This window comes from Bos indicus x Bos taurus, chromosome 15 (genome assembly GCF_003369695.1).
Source record: "Bos indicus x Bos taurus breed Angus x Brahman F1 hybrid chromosome 15, Bos_hybrid_MaternalHap_v2.0, whole genome shotgun sequence".
NCBI classification, from domain to species: Eukaryota; Metazoa; Chordata; class Mammalia; order Artiodactyla; family Bovidae; genus Bos; species Bos indicus x Bos taurus.
The window spans coordinates 3,032,142-3,044,720 of record NC_040090.1 but is presented as its reverse complement, the minus strand read 5'-3'; positions in this window follow the sequence as shown (position 1 = coordinate 3,044,720).

Sequence of the window (12,579 nt, the reverse complement as noted above, 5' to 3'; positions counted from 1 at the left end):
CAGGTAGGTTGGTAGAGGTGAGGGGTGGGAGGTGGGGGAAGTAGGTTCCAACTTCCAGTTATAAGTAAGTCTTGGAGAAGTAATGTACAGCCTAGTGACTAGTAGTTAATGATACCATATTTTATATTTGAAAGTTGCTTAGAGAGTAGATGCTGTTGTTCAGTCACTCAGTCGTGTCTGACTCTTTGCAACCCCATGGATTGCAGCACACCATCACCAACTCCTGGAGTTTACTCAAACTCATGTCCATTGAGTCGGTGGTGCCATCCAACCATCTGGTCCTTTGTTGCTCCCTTCTCCTCCTGCCTTCAATCTTTCCCAGCATCAGGGTCTTTTGCAATGAGTCAACTCTTCGCATCAGATGGCCCAAGTATTGGAGCTTCAGCTTCAGCTTCAGCATCAGTCCTTTCTATGAATATTTGGGTTGATTTCCTTCAGGGTGGTCTGGTTTGATCTCCATGCAGTCCAAGGGACTCTCAAGAGTCTTCTCCAGCACCACAATTCATTTCTTCGGTGCTCAGCCTTCTTTGTGGTCCAACTTTCACATCCATACATGACTACTGGAAAAAACACAGGTTTGACTAGACAGACTTTTGTCGGCAAAGTAATGTCTCTGCTTTTTAATATGCTGTCTAGGTTGGTCATAGCTTTTCTTCCAAGGAGCAAGCGTCTTTTAATATCATGGCTGAAGTCACCATCTGCAGTGATTTTGGAGCCCAAGAAATAAAGTCTGTCACTGTTTCCACTGTTTCCCCTATTTATTTACCATGAAGAGATGGAACCAGATGGCATGAATGTTGAGTTTTAAGCCAACTTTTTCACTCTCCTCTTTCACCTTCGTCAAGTGGCTCTTTAGTTCCTCTTTGCTTTCTGCCGTTAGGATGTTGTCATCTACGTATCTGAGGTTACTGATATTTCTCCTGGCAATCTTAATTCCAGCTTGTGATGCATGCAACCTGGCTTTTCACACGATGTACTTTGCATGTAACTGAAATAAGCAGGGTGACAATATACAGCCTTGACCTACTCCTTTTACAATTTTGAACCAGTCAGTTGTTCCATGTCTGGTTCTAACTGCTGCTTCTCAACCTGCAGAGGTTTCTCAGGAGACGGGCAAGGTGGTCTTGTATTCCCACTATTTAAGAATTTTCCACGGTTTGTTGTGATCCACTCAAAGGCTTTAGTGTAGTCAGTGAAGCAGAAATAGATGTTTTCCTGGAATTTCCTTGCTTCATCTATGATCCGACAGATGGTGGCATTTTGATCTCTGGTTCTTCTGCCTTTTCCAAATCCAGCTTGTACATCTGGAATTTCTCAGTTCATGTACTGTTGAAGCTGAATTTGGAGGATTTTGAGCATTACCTTGCTAGCATGCAGAATGAGCCCGATTATACAGTAGCCTGAACATTCTTTGGCATTGCTCTTCTTTGGGATTAGAATGAAAACTGACCTTTTCCAGTTCTGTGGGCACTACTGAGTTTTCCAAATTCGCTGGCATATTGACTGCAGCACTTTAACAGCATCATCCTTTAGGATTTTAAATAGCTCAGCTGGAACTCCATCACCTCCACTAGCTTTGTTCACAGTCATGCTTTCTAAGGCCCGCTTGACTTCACACGTCCAGATGTCTGACTCTAGGTGAGTGACCACACCATCATGGTTATCTGGGTTTTTAAGACCTTTTTTGTACAGTTCTTCTGTGTATTCTTGCCACCTCTTCTTAATCTCTTCTGCTTCTGTTAGGTCCTTACTGTTTCTGTCCTTTATTATGCATGAAATGCTCCCTTGGTATCTCTAATTTTCTTGAAGAGATCTCTTTCTTTCTTGAAGAGAGGGATTTCCCATTGCATTGTTTTCCTCTATTTTTTTGTTCTTCTTTGATATAAATAAGAATATACTCAAGGGACTTCCCCGGTGGGCCAGTGGTTAAGAATCCCGCTTGCAATGTTGGGGACTTGGGTTTGATCTCTGATCAGGGAACTAAGATCCCACAAGCTGCACCAACTCAGAGCACACACCCCAGCTGCTGAGCTGGAGCGCTCCGGGGCCCGTTTGCCACAGCTAGAGAGTCCGTGTTGGGCAACAAAGCGTCCCACGTGATGCAATGAAGATCCTGCAAGCTAAAAAAAAAAAAGAGTGTAATCAAGACTGGATTTGTTATTGTATTTATTTCTTCTTCTGATTTAAAAAAAAATTATCAGAGTGTAGCTGATTCACAAAGTTGCATTAGTTTCGGCTGTACAGCAAAGTGTACCAATCATCCATATACATATATCCACTCTTTTTTATATTCTTTTCCAATATAGGTTATTACAGAATATTGAGAAGAACCCCGTGCTGTTCAGCAGGCCCTTACTAATTATATGTTTCATGTCCAGCAGTGTGTGTAGGTCCAGCTTGAGCTCCCAGTTTATCCACCCCCAACCCAGCTCCCCCCCGCCCCGGGAACCATAACTTTGTTTCCTACATCCGTGACTCTACTTCTGTTTTTTCCTTCTGATTTTAAAAGAAAATTAAAGCCTTTTCACAGGCCCCTGAAAGTGTTCTGGGCTCAAGGCCCCGTGTCTGGTTGGCCCTGATTCATTCTGTCTTTGGTGAGGGCTCCTGAGTTTCCATGTACAGAGGCAATGTCAAATTTCCTTTTTATATATGTGTATTCAAGTAAGCAAAATGAGTCCCTCAGTCAGCTCAGGCTGCCATAACAAAATTCCCTCTTCTAGGTGGCTTAAACAATATAAATTAATTTTCCCACAGTTCTGGAGGCTGGAAGTTCGAGATCAGGACACCAGCATAGGAGATGCTCAGGGAGGTCCCTCTCCTCTGTGTCCTCGGGGGGAGGAAGTGTGTGTGTGTCTCTCTGCCTCTTCTTAGAAGGTCTTTGTCCTGTTGAACTAAGACCTCACCCTTAGGGCCTCACGGAACCTTTTTTTGGCCTCAAGACATGTGGGATCTTAGTTCCCTGAGCAGGAATCAAACTCGAGCCCCCTACATTAGAAGCAAAGTGTCTTAACCACTGGAGAGCCAGGGAAGTCCCTCACTGGACTTACTGTTGCTGTTTGGTCACTAAGCTGGGTCCAGCTCTTTTGCAACCCCACGGACTGTAGCCCACCAGGCTCCTCTGTCCGTGGGATTTTCCAGGCAAGAATGCTGGAGTGGGTCATGGAACTTTACTTACCACCTAAAGATTATCTCCAGATTCAGTCACTCTGGGGCTTAGGGCTTCAACATATGAATTTGGAGGGCACACGGGGGAGAAACAACTCGGTCCACAGCAAATATGGAAGTACATACTAGTACAGCGGTGAGAGAATATGGCAAAAAAAAAAAGGCCCACTGTTTTACAGATGAGAGGTCTGGGATTAAAACCGCGTGGGGCCAGGACTGGAGTTCCTCAGCTTTCTCAATCCTTCAGGACAGTCTGTGACAAGGCACTCTGTGCCTCAGCTGGGCAAGAGTCTGCCTGCAACGAGGGAGACCTGGGTTCGATCCCTGGGTTGGGAAGATCCCTTGGAGAAGGGAAAGGCTACCCACTCCAGTATTCTGGCCTGCAGACTTCCATGGACTGTAGCCTACTAGGCTCCTCCGTCCATGGGATTTCCTGGAATAGGATGATCCCTGAGCCTTGGACATTCAGCACAGGAGTTGGGGGCTTACCCCACAGCCTGTTCTGGCCAAGCCCTTGGGACTGGGGAGTCTGCTGTGCAGAGGACCCTACAAGGAAATTACGTCTGAAATGGATTTTGTTTCCATCAGAACACTGCTTTAAAAACTATTCTGAAAGGCCAACAAAAGACAAAGCCTCTTGAAATCCAGCTGGCAGCCCCTTGTTAAGAATAATAATAATAATAAAGCAATGAGGGAGCTTTGAAGAAGGGTGAATTAGCGTTCTGGCTCGGGCTGTGTCAAAGGCCTGAGACCTGACTCATCACCCAGGGAACCACATCCTGATCCGGAGACACTTCCACAGCTGTGAAGAAGGGCCCTGGCCCTCCCATCCCCCAGAGTTTTGTCCCCTGTTCTTTCTCCATTTCAGCCCACAGGAGAAGAGGCCAGGGCAGAGTCCAGAGACCTAACGGGAAACGCAGAACCCAGCCTTGGAGCCAGCTTTCTGGGTCAGCTCTCTGGATGGCAATTAGAACTGACTGCGGGAGATGAAACGGTCATCTTTGAAATGCGGACAGGACCGGAGGCCTTTGAGCTGGGAGTGTTTGCCACTAGTCCGAGCTGCTCTGTGGTCTGAAGCCTGGCCGGAAAGGCCGTGGGGAGCTTCTGATGGAATGAAAAAACTCAGCCAGATTTGGATCCTCAACAAACACAAGTAAAACCTGGATGAGGTGAAGCGATGACAGAATGCGTTTGGGCTGGATAGGAAGCATCGATCTAGCCCCATCTGTGACATTAAATACTTTTTTTACCAAAAGGTCTTTTTATTGTAGCCCACATGTAAATGGATGCGATTCATGGTAATGCTTAAATGTCTACGTATTTGGTAAGGGAGGAAAATGCGAGTCAGTCAGGGCTTGCGGTCACAAGCAAAGCATGAGTGATGTGTATGGAGGCTGTGTGTGCGTGCTCAGTCGTGTCTGAGTCTTTGCGACCCCCCTGGACTCGTAGCCCGCCAGGCTCCTCTGTCCATGGAGTTTCCCAGGCACGGATACTGGAGTGGGTTGCCATTTCCTTCTCCAGCGTGTAGTACCGAGGCTGGGGTAGGATAGAGATTACGCCTTGGCCTTGAATTGTTACAGCTCCTGGTGCAGCCGTTTCTCTGGAATTTGGGGGAGGGCATGCTCTCCCCGCTCCACCCCTACCTCCGTGTAACGTCTTTGCGTCTCCCCTCTCTTAGCCGTATCAGTTCTTCCAAGGAGGCAGCGGGTGTCACCAGCCTCCCAGTAGCAGCTGCCAAAAGCGCCTCCTGGGGTGTGTGCAGGAGGAAGTAACCACTAGACGCCCTCGTGGGCCGCTTTCCTCTCGTCCTTGATGGCCAGTGTCCAGCCACCTTGCTCATCCATGCCTCCTGGGGTGTGAGCAGGAGGAAGTAACCGCTAGACGCCCTCGTGGCCAGTGTCCAGCCCCCTCGCTCATCCAGTCATTCAGGGAATATCTGGTGAGTTTCTTTTGTGTACCAGCGTGTGAAAGGAAATCACGTGGACCAGGAATGGAATCAGAGCTTCTCCAAGGTGGGAGAGAGGTCTGATTCTGAATCGTGAGAATGTACCCCATTAGCCCCCAGCCGCAACAGAAGTTAGCAGCTGGCACCAGTGCGCCACTGGCGTGCTTCTTTAACGCCCACTCTTCCTGTTTATGAGTGGTTGTCTTCCTTCAACTCACATGAGGATGGGGAGGGATCAGAAAGATGGAATCCCCTGGTCAATGGGAAAAAAAGTGCACAATGTGAGAGTTGTGAGTTAAGCTTTTTAACTTGCTTTTATTTATTTATTTATTTGGTTGTATCAGATGGCATGGGGATGCTCTAGTCATGGCTTAATTGCCCCAGGGCATGTGGGGTCTTAGTCCCCAACCAGGGATTGAACCTGGGTCCCCTGCATCGCAAGGAGAATTCGAGGAGAATTCTTAAGTCACGGGGGACCACCGGGAAATCCCAAGAGTTCAGTTTTATTCTGGAAAAAATGAGGACTGTAGCCTGAAAGATGGAATTTCATAGAGAAACTGCTCTGAAGAGGTAGGTGTTGACTGAAAAAAAAAAAAAAAAAGAAAACCACAGCCTAAAAGTTGAGAGTTGTGTTTTATTCAGCAGACATTCTGAGGACTTCAAGCCCAGAGACAAGACTCTCAGATCACTCTGAGGGACTGCTTCAAAGAGGCAAGGGGGAGATAGGAAGGGTATACAGGAGTTTTTGTGACAAAGACCAGATAGTTGGGACATCAAAAGGTTATTGTTAATGAAAGAAAACGAGATATCTCAAATTAATTTAGTGCTTTTCTATGTATGAAAGAAAGTGAAAGTGAAGTCACTCAGTCGTGTCTGACTCTTTGTGACCCCATGGACTGTAGTCCACCAGGCTCCTGCATCCATGAGATTTCCTAGGCAAGAGTACAGGAGTGGTCCTTCTCCAGAGGATCTTCCCAACCCAGGGACTGAACCCAGGTCTCCCGCGTTGTAGGCAGACGCTTTACCATCTGAGCCTCCAGGGAAGCCCTTTCTGTGTTTGGGAAGATGCAAAACCTGGGCCCGTAGAAATCACTCCTTTGACACGCACCCCGGCTACCTGGGGCCAGTGCCCTGCGTTTTCCCCCTGAGCCTCCTCAGGGTGCACCGTCGGGGTGTGTGGGGGCTGCTTGCAAAGGCAGGCCTGCTGTTTCCACCCTGAGCGCCTCAGGGCTCACCGTTCGGTGGCTCTGATGATGGTTTCACGGCTGCCACATCCTTTGTTTCCTGATATTTTTAACTCACAGCGGGAAAGCCAGTCTCCGTGATTTTGGCGAAGGGGATATTGCGGTCAAGCACACACTTTGGCAAAGGCTTGCTGCTGGCCACGAAGAGCAGAAGTCCCCTCCTTTTTTTTTTCTTTTGTTAATTGGAGTAGAATGGCTTTACCGCGTGGTGTTAGTGAGTCAGCCCTGTGTGTACACTGCCCCTCGCTCTTGAGCCCCCTACCCCGCCCCACCCTTCTGGGTGATCACGGGCAAGCTGAGCGCCCGTGCTCCGGGTGATCACCGGCCGAGCTGAGCGCCCGTGCTCCAGGTGATCACGGGGCCGAGCTGAGCGCCCGTGCTCCGGGTGATCACGGGGCCGAGCTGAGCGCCCGTGCTCCGGGTGATCACGGCCAGAGCTGAGCGCCCGTGCTCCGGGTGATCACGGCCCGAGCTGAGCGCCCCGTGCTGCGTGGCAACTCCCCGCCCCACCCCTCTGGGTGATCATGAGCCCGAGCTGAGCGCCCGTGCTATGGGTGATCACGGGCCCAAGCTGAGCGCCCGTGCTCCGGGTGATCACGGGGCTAGCTGAGCGCCCGTGCTGCGCGGCAGCTCCCCGCCCCACCCCTCTCTGGGTGATCATGATCCCGAGCTGAGCGCCCGTGCTGCGCGGCAGCTCCCCGCTAGGCCTCTGTTTAGCATACGGTGGTGTCTGTATCAATGCTGCTCTGGCAGTTCGTCCCCTCCTCTCCTTCCCCGCTGTGCCCACACGTCCACCCTCTACATCTGCCTCTCTGTTCCTGCCCTGCAAACAGGTTCATCAGCACCATTTTCCTAGATTTCCTATATATGTGTTAATATACAATATGTGTTTTTCTCTTTCTGACTTACTTCACTGAGTATGTCAGACTCTAGGTTCATCCTCATCACTACAGATGACCCAGTTTCACTTCTTTTTATGGCTGAGTAATATTCCATTACATATATGTGCCACCAGACGCCACCTTTGATGATTTCAGTGCTTTTCTGAATAGGAGGAGATGCAGGAATAACTGGGCTCATAAAATCTTCTACTGAGAACATGAAACTATCTGAAGCCCTGTTCTGCCAGTTCTTCCCGGAGCACAGAGTGCCTTGTTCCTGACCTCCTCCCTGAACCCCTTTCGGGGGCGCTGAAGGCCAGTGGCTCCAGGGGCTGTGCCTCCATCCTTGTGGAGGCCGGTGCTCGGCGAGTTTGTAGTTGGCATGCTCTCACTGGGTGGGGAACGTTTCCATGAGACTCAGTGACCCAGCTCCTCTCCCAGACACACACACCAGGCTGTCCCTGATGGTTACACATGATCCCTTGAGATTCTCAGCAGCTCATCAAGTTCCCACGAGCAGTCCCCACGCTCAGGACCTCTGCCTTTTCACTCAGGAAAGGTACGTCCAGTACAGTAGAAACCAGCACAACATTGTAAACCAGTTTTCCTCCAATTAACAAATAAATTAAAAAAATAACTGTCCCTCATGATAAACATAGTGAAAAACCAAAGGTCACTGTGGTAGAGAATAACAGTGAAGGTGCTCAGAAAGGCCCCTCGAGGAGAAGCATTCAAAGGCTCAAACGGAGGACTTCCCTGGTGGCCCAGGGGCTAAGTCTCTGTGCTCCCAATGCAGGGCGCCTGTGTTCCAGCCCCTCCCAGGGAACTAGATCCCACCTGCTGCAACTAGGATCCGGCATGCCGCAACTAAGACCCAGTGCAGCCAAATCAATAGATAAAATATTTAAAAGAATAATTATAAAGGCTCAGATCCAAAGGATGAAGCAGCCGCGCGGAAAGTGAAGGCAAAGTCCTGTCCCAGGAACAGAAAGGACAGAGGCAGCAAGAGTGTCCATATTCTAGAAGGCGGGGACTTGATGGGATAGGGGAGCTGAGTAATACCAGGGGAGACTGGACAGGAAGGCAGAAGTCAGCTGGGCCCAGCCTCGCAGGCTAGACAGGCTGAGATCTTCTTATGAGTGCGGAAAGAAAGTCGTTGGTGTGACTTTCCGTCAGAATGGTCTTCCGTGGAAGATCATCTGCTCTTGTTTACAATTCTGGCTGCCAAATGCAGAATGCATGGAAGAGGCAGCGCTGAGGCACGGAAGCCAGTTAGGGCGCTGTTCAGTGCTCCGGTGACGAAAGGACTGTGGGGGGGCTGGGGTCATCCCCAGACAAGACAGGTGAGTGGATTCGGGATACGTTCTGGAGATGTTACTGAAAGGCCTGCTGATGGACTGGATGGGGGCAAAGCTCCAGACGCCCTGGGTGAGAGCTTAGTCAGTCTCCTACCACCTTCCAGCCTCATACAGAGAGCCGGAGGTGGAGGTCAAGGGTTCAAGTTAGGACAGAAAATTTTTAAAAATATTTATTTTCTTATTTGGCTGCACCGGACCTTGGCTGAGGCATGCAGGCTCTTTAGTTATGGCATGCAGGGTCAAACTTGGAACATTTGCACTGGGTGTGCAGAGTCTCATATATATATGGTGTGGGTGTATGTGTGTGTTCTGGATGTTTGACAGACAAGGGGAGAGAGAGAGAGAAAGAGAGAAGTTTATTTTGAGGAACTGATTCACATTTAGGTGAGTCCTAAACCTGATCAGGTAGGCTGGCAGGCTGGACTCAGGGAAGAATCGTTGGTAGAGTCCACAGGCTGTCTGTTGGCAGAGTTTCTTCTTGTTTAGGGGTGGGCAGTCTTTGCTCAATTAAGACCATCAGCTGATTGGATGAGGCCCATCCACATTATAAGGGGTGATCTATTTTACTCAAAGTCCACTGATTTAAATATTAATATCTTATGAAAAAAAATGCTCCAGAGAAATATCCAAACTTCCAGCATAATGTTCAACCAAATACTGGGCACGATGGCCCAGTCCATTTGATTCATAAAGTTCACCATCCCAAGGTCTAACACAACAGTTTGATAAAATTGCTATGAGAGTTTAAATCGCAAACTGACTTTGGAAGTGGTAGAGAAAAAATGAAGGTGCTTACACCTTTTGACTCAGAAATGACCATCCTGGGTACAGACTCTAGAGAAACTGGCCGCATGCACAGGTATATTCGTAGCTGCCTCGTACAGAGCTGGAAACAAGTGCCCATCCGTACCAGAGCAGACGACACTGTGGGTGTGTTCACACAACAGAACTCTACAGGACAACGGAGATGAACGAACCATAGCTCCACGCCACGGTACGGACAAATCATAAAAGCACACTGCTCGCGAGAAAACGCAGATGCTTACGAATACACACCGCAATTTCATTTATATAAGTTTCTGAAATGGGCAAAACTAACGCTGTTGTCTAAGAGTGGTGACATAGGAGGCAAGTATATAAAGAAAAGTAAGCAAGTGATGACTGCAACATTCCAACCGTGGCCTCCTGTAGGGAAACGGACTTGGGATTAAGAGGTGAGCAGAGGATGCTTATAGCTTGACAATAATAACCTAGTTTTTGAGCAGGGTGGTGGTTACGTGGATGTGAACTTTATAATATTTGTTAAACTGTACATTTATCTTGTGTAATTTTCTCTGTGAATCACTGTAGTTTTTTAATGTTACAAACACAAAGACACCGGGCGGCCATTGCAGATTTCTTTTGGGTTATGTGTCTCATCATAAAATGAAATTAGGGGCTTCCTTGATGATCCAGTGGTAAAGACTCCATGCCTCCAGTGCAAGGGATGTGGGTTCGATCCCTGGCTGGGGAACGAAGGTCCCACAGGCCGGGAGGTGAGACCAAAATATAAAAGTAAATTAAAAGTCTAGATGGGCTTGCAAGGATGCTTGACTCAAGAACAAACCCCTTTTGATGCAAACCCCATTCATGAGCACCCAATTTATGACCACACTAACGGGAAACAAAAATGATGGCTTTTTCTGGAACTTACGGGAAGGTAGTCATCAGCACTCAAAAGCTATCTTTTCAAATACGTTTTAAGTATTTGTCACCTGTCTTACCCAATCCTCAAAATGACCCTGTAGGGGAGATAGTACAACCTCCATATCAATCAGATTCTGAAACTGTGACTCCTCAGAGAGGTTAACACCCCCCACTTCCCCAAGACAGTCAATAAGTAGAAAAGTAAGGACTTCCCCTGTGGTCCAGTGGCTAAGACTCCGAGCTCCCAATGCAGGGGGCAGGGGTTCAACCCCTGATCAGGGAACCAGGTCCCACATTCGAATTCAGAGTTCACACGCCTCAACTAAAAATCCTGTGTGCCACTGCTAAGACCCAGCACAGTCAAATAAATATATAATGTTTTTTAAATAATAATTTTTTAAAGTAGAAAAACAGGATTTGAATCCGAGTCAGGGTGACTCAAAGATACATGTGCTTTCCCTTCTGCCCTGTGACTGACTACAGGGCCCCGGGCCGGGGGGGAATGTGTAGCCCCTCTTCTGTCTGAAAAACTCCCATTTGTAGCAGGTAAATATTTGTATGATGAGATGCTTGCAAGGTTTGTAGGGCAAAGGTAATTACATGTTAGAGGGTGGAGCGGAGAAGAGTCCTCAGCAGGGCTAGCGATTACGGGGGTTTTGCGTCCACTTCCAGCTGCACCAGGATATTGGCTCCCTGCCCACCTTGTCAGGCGGGGATGGATAAGGGCTGGGCAGGCGGGCTGGCCCCCCAGGGCTGGGGCAGGCACTGTCATCCCCGGGGGCGGCAGTCAGGAGCAGTGGGTCAAAAGAAGAAATCCCAGTCCGGGAGGAACCAGATTCAGAACTGAGTGAACTGTCCAGACCTGGGTTTTCTACCCAAAAAGGTGACAGCAGAGAGTTGGAACCAAAGGTTAGAGGCATAAATGTAGCAGAGAAGCCAGGCAAGCTGCTGAGTAAGGAGAGTAAAAGCAGGCAGGCCAGAGGGAGCCTCCTGGAAGCACAGTACAGGGAGGCGCCTGGCTGGTGTTCAGTCGCCAGGTCATGACTCACCCCTTTTGACCCCACGGACCGCAGCACGCCAGGCTCCTCTGTCCTTCACCATCTCCCCGAGTCTGCTCACACTCACGTCCACTGAGTCGGTGACGCCATCCAACCGTCTCGTCCTGTGCTGCTCCCAGCACCTGTTGCCTTTCATCTCTCCCAGCATCAGGGTCTCTTCTAATGACTCGGCTCTTCGCATCAGGAGGCCACAATATTGGAGCTTCAGCTTCAGCATCAGTCCTTCCAATGAATATTCAGGAGTGATCTCTTAGGATGGACTGGTTGGATCTCCTTGCAGTCCAAGGGACTCTCAAGAGGCTTCTCCAACACCACAGTTCAAAAGCATCAATTCTTCGGCGCTCAGCTTTCTTCACAGTCCAACTCTCACATCCATACATGACCACAGGAAAAACCATAGCCTTGACTAGACGAACCTTTGTTGGCAAAGTAATGTCTCTGCTTTTGAATATGCAATCTAGGTTGGTCATAACTTTCCTTCCAAGGAGTAAGTGTCTTTTAATTTCATGGCTGCAGTCACCGTCTGCAGTGATTTTGGAGCCCAGAAAAATAAAGTCTGACACTGTTTCCACTGTTTCCCCATCTATTTCCCATGAAGTGATGGGACCAGATGCCATGATCTTCGTTTTCTGTATGTTGAGCTTTAAGTCAACTTTTTCACTCTCCTCTTTCACTTTCAACAGGAGGCTTTTTAGTTCCTCTTCACTTTCTGCCATAAGGGTGGTGTCATCTGCATATCTGAGGTCATTGATATTTCCCCCGGCAATCTTGATTCCAGCTTGTGCTTCTTCCAGCCCAGTGTTTCTCATGATGTACTCTACACATAAGTTAAATAAGCAGGGTGACAATATATAGCCTTGACGTACCCCTTTTCCCATTTGGAACCAGTCTGTTGATCCATGTCCAGTTCTAACTGTTGTTTCCTGACCTGCATACAGATTTCTCAAGAGGCAGGTCAGGTGATCTGGTATTCCCATCTCTTTCAGAATTTTCCACAGTTTATTGTGATGCACACAGTCAAAGGCTTTGGCATAGTCAATGAAGCAGAAATAGATGTTTTTCTGGAACTCCCTTGCTTTTTCCATGATCCAGCAGATGTTGGCAATTTGATCTCTGGTTCCTCTGCCTTTTCTAAAACCAGCTTGAACATCAGGAAGTTCACGGTTCATGTATTGCTGAAGCCTGGCTTAGAGAATTTTGAGCATTACTTTACTAGCATGTGAGATGAGTGCAATTGTGCAG